Here is a 9936-nt window from a genome sequence, read left to right as displayed (position 1 = left end):
AGAGGAAGGGCTAAGTCCTAAGGAAACAAAAAGGTGAGGGATAAGCAATGAAACCACACTAGGAGTTCCTCTCTTGAGATCATATAGATGATCCAAGTGGCTCCCATCCTTTGGAAATAGGCAAGCACAAAGCATAAGCAATCAACCAAGTCTCATAAGAGATCCTCAATGTATCTTGTATCTTCCACATGGATGAACATGATAATGATTCTCCAATTAAGCTCAAAAGGAAACTCCTAGTTCAAGAGCACACACATCAAAAGTTCCATGGGGTAAACAAACATCACACACTATATACATACAAGAGGGCTCAAACAATGGGTGGGCTTTAGTCAAGAGGGGTCATATCAACCTCGACAAACAAGCCAAACTGTAAAGGGTAATCTGTAGCTCTTAACCACTAACATTGAAAGTTAGGGTGAAGCTAATCAAAGATGGTAAATGAGGATGAGACCTCATGCTCTTAACCCTGGCCAGGGTGAGCTCATGACAAAGAAAGCATGGGGATCCAGAAAGTGAGATCCTATTCCACTTGACAGACTCTAGACAAAGATCTTGGGTACATGTTCAAAAGCATCAGCACGTAGTGCGAGCATAAAGAACGACTCACTGAATAACGGGGGACTGGCTACTAATCCCTTTTATCCGTCAATTGCCTCTACTCTTGGAGGTCTTATCAAATATCACATGCCTCATCTTGGAGGTCTTTGGCACAATTGTAAACAAACAAAAACAGAGCCTCTGAAGGAGGACTTGCCAGCAAAATGCCTGCCAAAAAGGTGACAGGACTTCAGACTACATGAAGTAAGAAGCTAACCACCTGAGTGGTGTATCAACCATAATCCAAAGCTCAAGCAAGAGCTAAAGCAAGCAAGCAACTAAGGTACCTGTACAAAAGCTAAACAGTTAATACTTCAGTCATAAAACCAGAAAACAAACAGTGAAACTCTCCCACAGTTTTACAATTTAATGCACAAGTGCCTTGGCACTCAAATAAGCTCATGAGTTCACCACCTCAATTAGAACCTACAAAACAAAAATAGGTTAGAACTCAAATGCATTTGCATCTCACAAGTGAGAACAAACTCAACCATCAATGATAAGTGTCCAAACCTGAAACAACAAGCAAAGTTAGTTTATGTACAAAACCATAGTGCAAAGACATGATTCAAAACCCAATCAAATGACCAAAATAGAACCCAACCTTTTACACAATGCACATTTAAACACTCCACAAAATGTCCTCAAAAGGACCAGCATCAAGTCAATAAGCAAGTATCTCAAATGATCTATGTCATGCAAGGACAAAAAAATATGCATAAAATGAACTTCCAACTTAGAAAATTCACATCAAATCAGAAATGCATGCAATGACTTTGATATTTCTTATGCAAGTTCCTCATGTCATGAACAATCAATATGCAAAAGATAAAATCCAGAAAGGTTCAAATGATATATGAACAAAAATGCAACAATTCAATGTCAAAAATGTGACACAAATTGTCACACTTATCTCTATGTGTCAAAAGTGATGATAACATGTGAGAAAAAATCCAAACCAGTGGCCAAAAGTTCATATCATGTGTGAATATCATTCATGCAAAAAATTGGATCAAATGGCTCAACAGAGAGAATTTCACAATGCATTGAACACAACATATCAATTTGGCACAACATGGATTCAAAAATTCACCAATAAAAATCCAGGCATCAACAATTCATGAAATCAGCATGAAAAAATAGTAGAGATCAAAAGAAAACTATGAAAAATAATTGGGATTAAATTGGACTATTTTTGAATTTTTTATGAATTTTCTAAAACAAGCAAAATAATTGGAAAAGAACATGGAAATGGAGGGAAACAATATAATTTGAATAAATCCAGAAAATATCACAACCGTTGGATCTTGGCGCGCATAAGCATCAAAGGCTCACGTTTAAACATCAAAATGCGTCGTTTCATTAAACGACGTCATCAGCCCAATCAGCAGTCAAAGCGTGCGTGGCTTAGGTCAAAGCAATTACAACCAATCAATCGCACACGCAAGGCAACACATGGCATCCTCATCAGCAAACCCTAACATGATACAGAAGCCGGAGCTACAGCTCCGGTCGTCTTCTCCGACGAACCAGCGGTGGCGCCACCAAAAAATTTCCAGAAATCAACAAGGCTCATATCAATCGAATCCTCTTTCAATGCTGAATCCAAATATCACATCAATTTCATCTAATTCCTCATGGATTCTTCAGATCGAAGAGAAACATATTTGAGATCCAAACTTTCAGTTCACATAACATGCTCAATACTCAACCAAAATCAATTCTAAACACATGCACAAGCTCTATTCATCAAGATCTACAGATCTATAACCTAAAATCAGCAAAAAGAGAGATCGAATTTGAAGTCACCTTGAAATGGAGGTTGCTGTACACACGTTCTCACAAGCTCAAAAGCTCCAGATCTTCTCCTATGAACTTCTGTTGAAGCTTTGTGCACAAAGAATTAGTTGAAACCACTTGATTCTACTTCAATTTTTAACTTCCATCGCCATGAGGAAGCACTTGAACTACACGAAATCTTGATGAATTGCTTCAAGTAATGGATGAATCTTGCTCAGCGAAGCACCAGGAACAAGAATATGCAAAGATCTTTGAGAGTTATGTGAAGAAAAATCAAATTCGAAGAGAGAGAAAATTTGGACAGTTTCTTGAATTTTGATCTCAAATGGTTCTGTTATGCAGTTATGATTAGGGTTTGGCCTTTTATATTTCATGCTAATCACAATGCTAATCTCTTTTTCCTTTGGTTAATCATGATTAATGAGATATGAAGCCAATTGCAAAAATGCAAATGAAGCTCTCCTTGCCATAACACACGTGCAATCTCCCATGCTGAGCTTCTAATCCACTCAAAATTATCCAATGGTCATGATTTGATGATCAATTTGCTTGCATCTCAAGCCAAAAATGAATGATGAATATTTTCTTCAATTTGCACATGTATGAAAATAATGAACTCTTGGCTATGATTCCTTTGCATAATTGAGCCAAATGATGTCATTTTGTGATGCCTTGAACATGAGAAGCATTTTGCAAAAAGAATGAACCAAATTGGAGCATTGTATCAAAAGTTATGCCATTTTGAATTTCCATGCACACCTTGTGATCAAATGACCATAACTTCTCAACCATTCATCAAATGGACATGAATTAGGACTTTTTGAAAAGGGGAGACAAAGATCTACAACTTTCATGTTCACCAAAAATCTATTTGAAACTTCTTTGACATTGACAAGTCAAGTTGAATGTGAACCAAAAACTTGCCAAATTTGGAAACTTTGAATTACAGGTCATTTTCCATTTTTAGTAACTTTTGCCATGACCTTTGAATCTTCAAGATGGATGTTTAGAATGATGAATCGTCCCTATTTGAACATGATTGAGGTGTCTCAACTCATTTCCCCACCTCATAGCCCTCAGTTGACTGCATAGTTGACTTTTGGTCCTCAGATGACCTTGAAATGTCTTGATTAACTTGGGCCTCTACCACTGGGTGAACTTGCTGCAAAATGAAACCCTAGCTCATGTAAGCTCCTTATAATAATCATGTGATCCTCATCCCAAGAAAATACCTCATCTCTTGCACAAAAGATCTTCTTGAAGCTCTTGACCTGGTGATTGCTTAAGCTACAACAAAAAGATGTTAGTGGCATATTTTTTGTGCTTTTGGTTAGTAAACAAAAATGAGAAAAGCAATGATATACAATTCAAGCATGCTTGGTGATCTCAAACCACTCACAAGGAGGTCCCACCCAAAGGTAAAGGGAACCAAGATGCTAATGATCCTTGAGGCTATGCAATGCAATGTTATGATGCCATGAGGGATCTTAGGGACAAAATTGGGGTCTTACATTATCTACTACCGGTGACTGGGTAAGAAGATCAATACACTCAGACAGAGGGACATCCGCTATCTAGTTAGGGTAAAGATATCAAGGATGACTCGCTGAGGAAAATGAGGAATATTCATTACCGGTTACAAGGTAAGAATAACCTACCGGGGGAGAAGATTAAATAGGATTTACAACTACCTACTACTGGGCAGAAGACCAAAAAGAGAGTATCTGTCACCGGTTAAAGTGAACATATCAAGGATAAAGTCAGAGGATGAATATCTGTCATCGGTTAGAATAAACATATCAAGGATAGACCACCTATGGAAAGAGGAAGAATGTTTGTTACCTGTTATGATAAACATATCAAGGATAAACTGCCAGGGGGAAATAGGAATTACAACTACCGGTTACTGGGTAGAAGACCAAAGATAGAGAATATTTGTCATCAGTTAGGATGAACATATCAAGGATAGACTCAGCAGAGGAAATGGTATTTACAACTACCGGTTACCGTGCAGAAGACCACAAAATTAGAGAGAATTTGTCACTGGTTAGAGTGAACATATCAAAGATTAACTCTAAGTGGGAAAAATAGGATTAATATCTACCATCTACTGGGCAGAAGACCGCAAAGAGGAGAAAATCCGTCACCGGTTAAAGTGAACATATCAAGGATAGACTCTCTGGGGAATAAAAGTAGGGATTACAACTACCTTTTTACTGGGTAGAAAAGCAAAAAGGAAGAATATCCGTCATCGGTTAAGATGAACATATCAAGGATAGACTTACCGGGGAAACATGAAAACGAATCTGTTGGGGAAAATAAAGGAAGTAGATTACACTTTACCGAGTATTGGGTAAAGGTAATGTACTCAACATCAAGACGAATATCACCGGTTACTGGGTAATAGACTCCTGGAGACCAAAAGATCTATCTAGGTAAGAACTAGAAAGAAATAGTCAAACAAAGACTCAACTCAATGAGGATACAACTCAGGGGGAGTGGTTCCATCTAGATAATAAACTAGGGAGTGTAAGACCCTAATTTTTACCCTAAGATCCCTCATGGCATCATATCATTGCATTTTGCATCATGCCTCAAGGATCATAGCATCTTGGCTCCTTAACCCTTGGGTTGGGACTTGTGTGAGTTGGTTTGAGACCACCAAGCATGCTTGAATTGCATATTATTGCTTTTATTATTTTGTTTACTAACCAAAAGCACAAAAATATGTCACTAACTTTGTTTGTTTTGTAGCTTGAGCAATCATGTGACCCAAGGCTCCTAGGAGGCCCCTTTGCTCATTGACGTGGCCAGATGAAGTTGAAAGTAAGCATGACAATGGTTCACAAAGCTCTCAATCATTATATATGCCTCCCAAGTATCTCAATTTGTCAATTTGATCAAGATAAACCAAAGGGCTTGAGGATTGTTTCCCAAGGAAACCCTAAATTCATCTGTGCATTAACTGTGCCTTGCTCATGAAGCAACCTCAACCCATGATCAAATACAATCAAGGTAAGTTCTTTAATTCCTCATTTCATGAATATTTGAGCTTATGTGAGTGTCCTCAATCATCAATTCATCAATATTTGAAGTTTAGACTTGAGAAGTTGATCAGTCAATTCATCTGACTATTTTGAAATCCACTGAGACCTAACTTTTGATGTGTTTGTCAAATGATGATGAATCCAAGAGAAAATATGTTCTTAAGAACCATATGAACAACTTTCATGTTCATGAAAAATTAATTTGAAACTTGGAAGGTCATCATCCATTTCAAAACATCATAGATCATTTTGACTGAAACCCTAATTTTAGGTCAACTTCCCAAGGACCTAACTCCTTCATTTTTCATGATTTTGAGGTGGAATCAAATGAATTGGAAATTTTAAGATGTATACTTAATTTGTTATGTTGAACAAATTTTCATAATCCTAAAATAAGTACATGTGATAATACAAAACATTATAGGTCACTTTGGACCAAACTCATTGAATCTTGAAAAAGTCCAACTTAAAGTGCCCATAACTTTCTCATAAAAAATCCAAATGATGAAAAATTTAAGTCCAAATTGATTGTATTGAAAATATCTACAACTTTTATGTTTAAAGGTTTGTCAGTTGAGGATTGAATCATTGAAATATAAGGGCTTGAAGTTGGTCCATTTTGGCAAAATTCACATACACATGTTTTGCACCTTGAACTTTATGGCCTGTTTTCATAAATTTCCCAATCCCAAATGGATTTTTGTTCAACATAACAATTGTTCCTCATGTCAATACCTTTCAAACCATTACCCACATGACCATGTTTCAATTTGGCAAAGTGAATTTTCGCAAAGATGAAGATTTATGTTCGTTTATGGAAACTATGTGAAAAATTTGTGCACAAGCCAATGTAATCAAAACTGCATGTCCAAACCATTGCATACTCATATCAGCTTGTATTTGCAATGGATTTTGGGTCTCACATGCGCCTGTACAGGCCCATGCATGGAGGCCCTCATTCCACATGCACACGAGTTTGGCAAGGCTTGCATCATCTCATGCTATAAATACAAATGCCTGGCTTCATTCATTTCCAACCTTAAGGCGCCTAACACTCTGCAGAATTAAAATCCCACCTTTCACTCAAAGGAATTTTACATTTCATTCTTCAGTTTTTTAGTTTAATTTTCAACTTCCTTGGTTGATTATTGAGCTTCAATTCCTAAGCCTAGCTACTTTGCCATCTCAAGAACACACTGCAACAAAGAATTGGAAGAGATCGTGCCTTGTAGAGCTGCACTTCAAGGGTTGTTGTTCAAACTTTTTCCATTCGAATCTCCCTGGATCTTGCTCATTTCTTGTGTTTGTTGGTTCCTCTGAAGTCCTCATGTGAGAGGCAATTGATCTGTGTATTTAATTTCATGAATTGATCAAGTTAAGTTTGAACACCATGAATTTCTAGCTCAGATTTCTCCTTCCATGAGAGTCTAGAGTAGAAACCAATGGCACGGGGGTGATGTACATCACCCCAGCTTTCCAATGATATGACGATCGTGCATTTTGGTTAACTTTTCAAAACCTGCAAATTCCACAGGAACTGTGAAGCTCACCGGAGAAGACGGTGGTTTCCACCACCGTCCCCACGTGGCTGAGTTCCCAGCCGTTGGATGCTTTGACTCCGGTCTAATCTGGGTGCTCCAATGTTATGACTATTTTAAATACAACGTATATCTCCTTTGACTTTGGATCATCATACGCGCGCGCCTCACAGTCCTCTGATGTGCCACATCATTTAATAAACTTGATCCAACGCGCCAAGCTTTTTCTTAATTTCTGAATTTTATTTTATTTTCTTTTATTTCCTTTTATTTCGAAAATTCATATCTTCTTCACTTTAAATCCAAAAAATATGGGACCAATTGCATTATTTCCCTTTTTTATTCTAATTTTCTGAAAATGATTTTTGATATTTTTTATGAGTTCATTTAATATTATTTGTGAATATTCTCTTTTCTGGTTATTTTTAATTCATTTAAAATAGTTTCCAATATTCAAAAATGCCAAAAATATTTTCTTAACATCTTTGAATGATGATGAATCTATGAAAATTATTCTCATCAATTTCTTAATTGATTTGAGATTTATTTGAGATTTTAGTTCAATTATGTTATTTTTTATTCATTTTTAATTGTTTAAAATTAGTTTCTGGTTTCTAAAAATGGTGAAATTTTTTATCAAACCTTGTTTGACCTTGTTGAACTTAGGATGATCCATTTGAACTTTTCCAAGTTGATTTGAAATGGATTTGAAGTTTGACCTTTATTTGTTTATTTTAATTCAAGTATTATTTTAATTCTTAAAAATACCAAAAATATTTTATTTGTTTCTTGACTTCTAAGCTTCATCTCACTTCTGTTTACCATTGATTGAGTTTGAATCTATTCATGTTTGACCAATGCGTGTTGAATATTTCATTTGAATCCCATTTATGTACATCTCCATTCTTCTTCTTCTTCTTATTTTTATTTTTGATCAATGAGTTAATGATTGGTGGTTAACCTTGACATATGAGGGGCTTAACCTTCTTTGATTCAAATCTAATTCATCTTGATCAAAGATCAAGTGAATGGCTTTGCATTAGAGATAGGTTGCTTCTTGGTCAAGCAAAAAACCTAAATCCATACAAGATCATTCTTCTTTTCTTTTGGCATGGCAAGTTGTAGGAGCTTGGCTTACTAGTCATGGTCTCTAACTAGTGTTTGTTGCCTATAGTTTTATTGACCAGCCTCAGATAGGTGTGACTACTACATTAGTCCACTTAATATTGCTTAACATAACGCTAAATTGCCTTATGGCACACTAACACTAACTACTAATTACTCACTTCTAATTCAAGCCTTTAATTCTTGCAATTTACTTTAATGCAATTTAATATTCTTGTACATTAATTCATTTGCTTTTTCCCTTTGCTCACTTGAGCTCATGTTTATGTTAATGCAATTTGCCTTTTGCTCACTTGAGCACATTATTGTGTATATATTATTGTGCTTGTTTTGTTTTGTTTGTGTGAACCCAATGCAAATGGACAAAGGACTTAGATTTTAGGACCTTACCTATGCTAATGGAGTTTGAAGAGCAACTAGGCTTCATGCCTTTAGAATGCTATAAATTGTCAAAGAGAAACTAGGCCTCATGCCTTTAGAATGCTTAATCTTGAAGATGAACTTGAAAGGATCCTAATTTCTAAACTCATTCTTGTCCGTTCTTTCTATTGCATTGTGGAACTTTTTGATTTGTGTGTTCTTGTGTGCTAGGAATCCCAAACTTGCCAAGTAGAAGAACCATTGTCATGAGTATCCAAAGTGAGAGATACAAAAGCCAATAGGAAGATTCCTAGGAGCTTGATTGATTTGTGTGCTTGATTGCTTGAGTTATTTGCTTATTACTTGATAATTCCAAAGGATGGGAGCAACTTGGATCATCTTTGTGATCTCAAGAAGGGAACTCCAATGTGGTTTTATTTCTCTTCCTTCATCTTTGCATGTTTAGGACCTAGCCATTCTTCTTTTTCCCTCCATTCTAACCCAAGCCAAACTTTTGTGCAAACATTAACCTTGTTTTCAAAATTAGAAACCTAAGCACTATGCTTTTGATTTTTCAAACTCTTTTCATATCACTTATTTTGAATTGAATCCTAAGTCAACTTTGACCTTACTTTGTAAATACTTTTCATTGGTAAATACAACTCACTCAATTGTTTTTGTGGTTTCAATGACCACTTCTTGCTAAAGCTCTTCATAAACATTAGCTATTAGGTTTGAGTTATCCTAGAGGTTGATATAATAATCACCTATATCCTTAGTGATGGACTATAAGTCTTCCATGCTTATTATAGGGTTAACCCCTCACTAGAATGTTGAAGCTCTCCTCACATGGTGGATTTGTGGTTTTAGGTTGAGTTTTCTCCCTTTGATAACAAAAGATCTTAAGGCTTTTGACCAATTAATTCACCAACTTCTTTGAGATTTTTACCCCGAACTACGAGGTTTTGATCCTAATCTTTTTTAAGATGGTACGTAGGTAATGGGTTTATCCATTCAAACACAAAATTGTAAATAACTTGTATATTCTTCTCTCATCCCCCCAATCATGTTTGCACAAATAATGTTTCACAAATACCAACCTACTTTACAACATTTTGTAAAAAAAAGGGCTCCCTTATAGTACTAAGGATGTTTTGGGTGCTTAAAACCTTCCCATTGCATAACCAACCCCCTTACCTAGATCTCTGACATTTTTATTAGTTTTTGATTTGATAAAACTTCTCGGTTTTTGTTCGCTTTCTAACCTTTCCTTTGGATAAATAGAAGTGCGCTGGCGACTCGAATTGTATGATTTACTTTTGATTTAGTCAATAAATCTAAAGGTAACAAATACCCCGCTACAGAAAAATGGCGACTCTACTGGGGATATTTGCCTAGTGGGTTTTGCCTACTTTTTACCTTTGTTGTATTGTATGTTTATATTATTTGTGACATATTTTTGTGCA

Source organism: Lathyrus oleraceus, chromosome 3 (assembly GCF_024323335.1).
Source record: "Lathyrus oleraceus cultivar Zhongwan6 chromosome 3, CAAS_Psat_ZW6_1.0, whole genome shotgun sequence".
NCBI lineage: Eukaryota > Viridiplantae > Streptophyta > Magnoliopsida > Fabales > Fabaceae > Lathyrus > Lathyrus oleraceus.
This window is presented reverse-complemented; position numbering follows the sequence as displayed.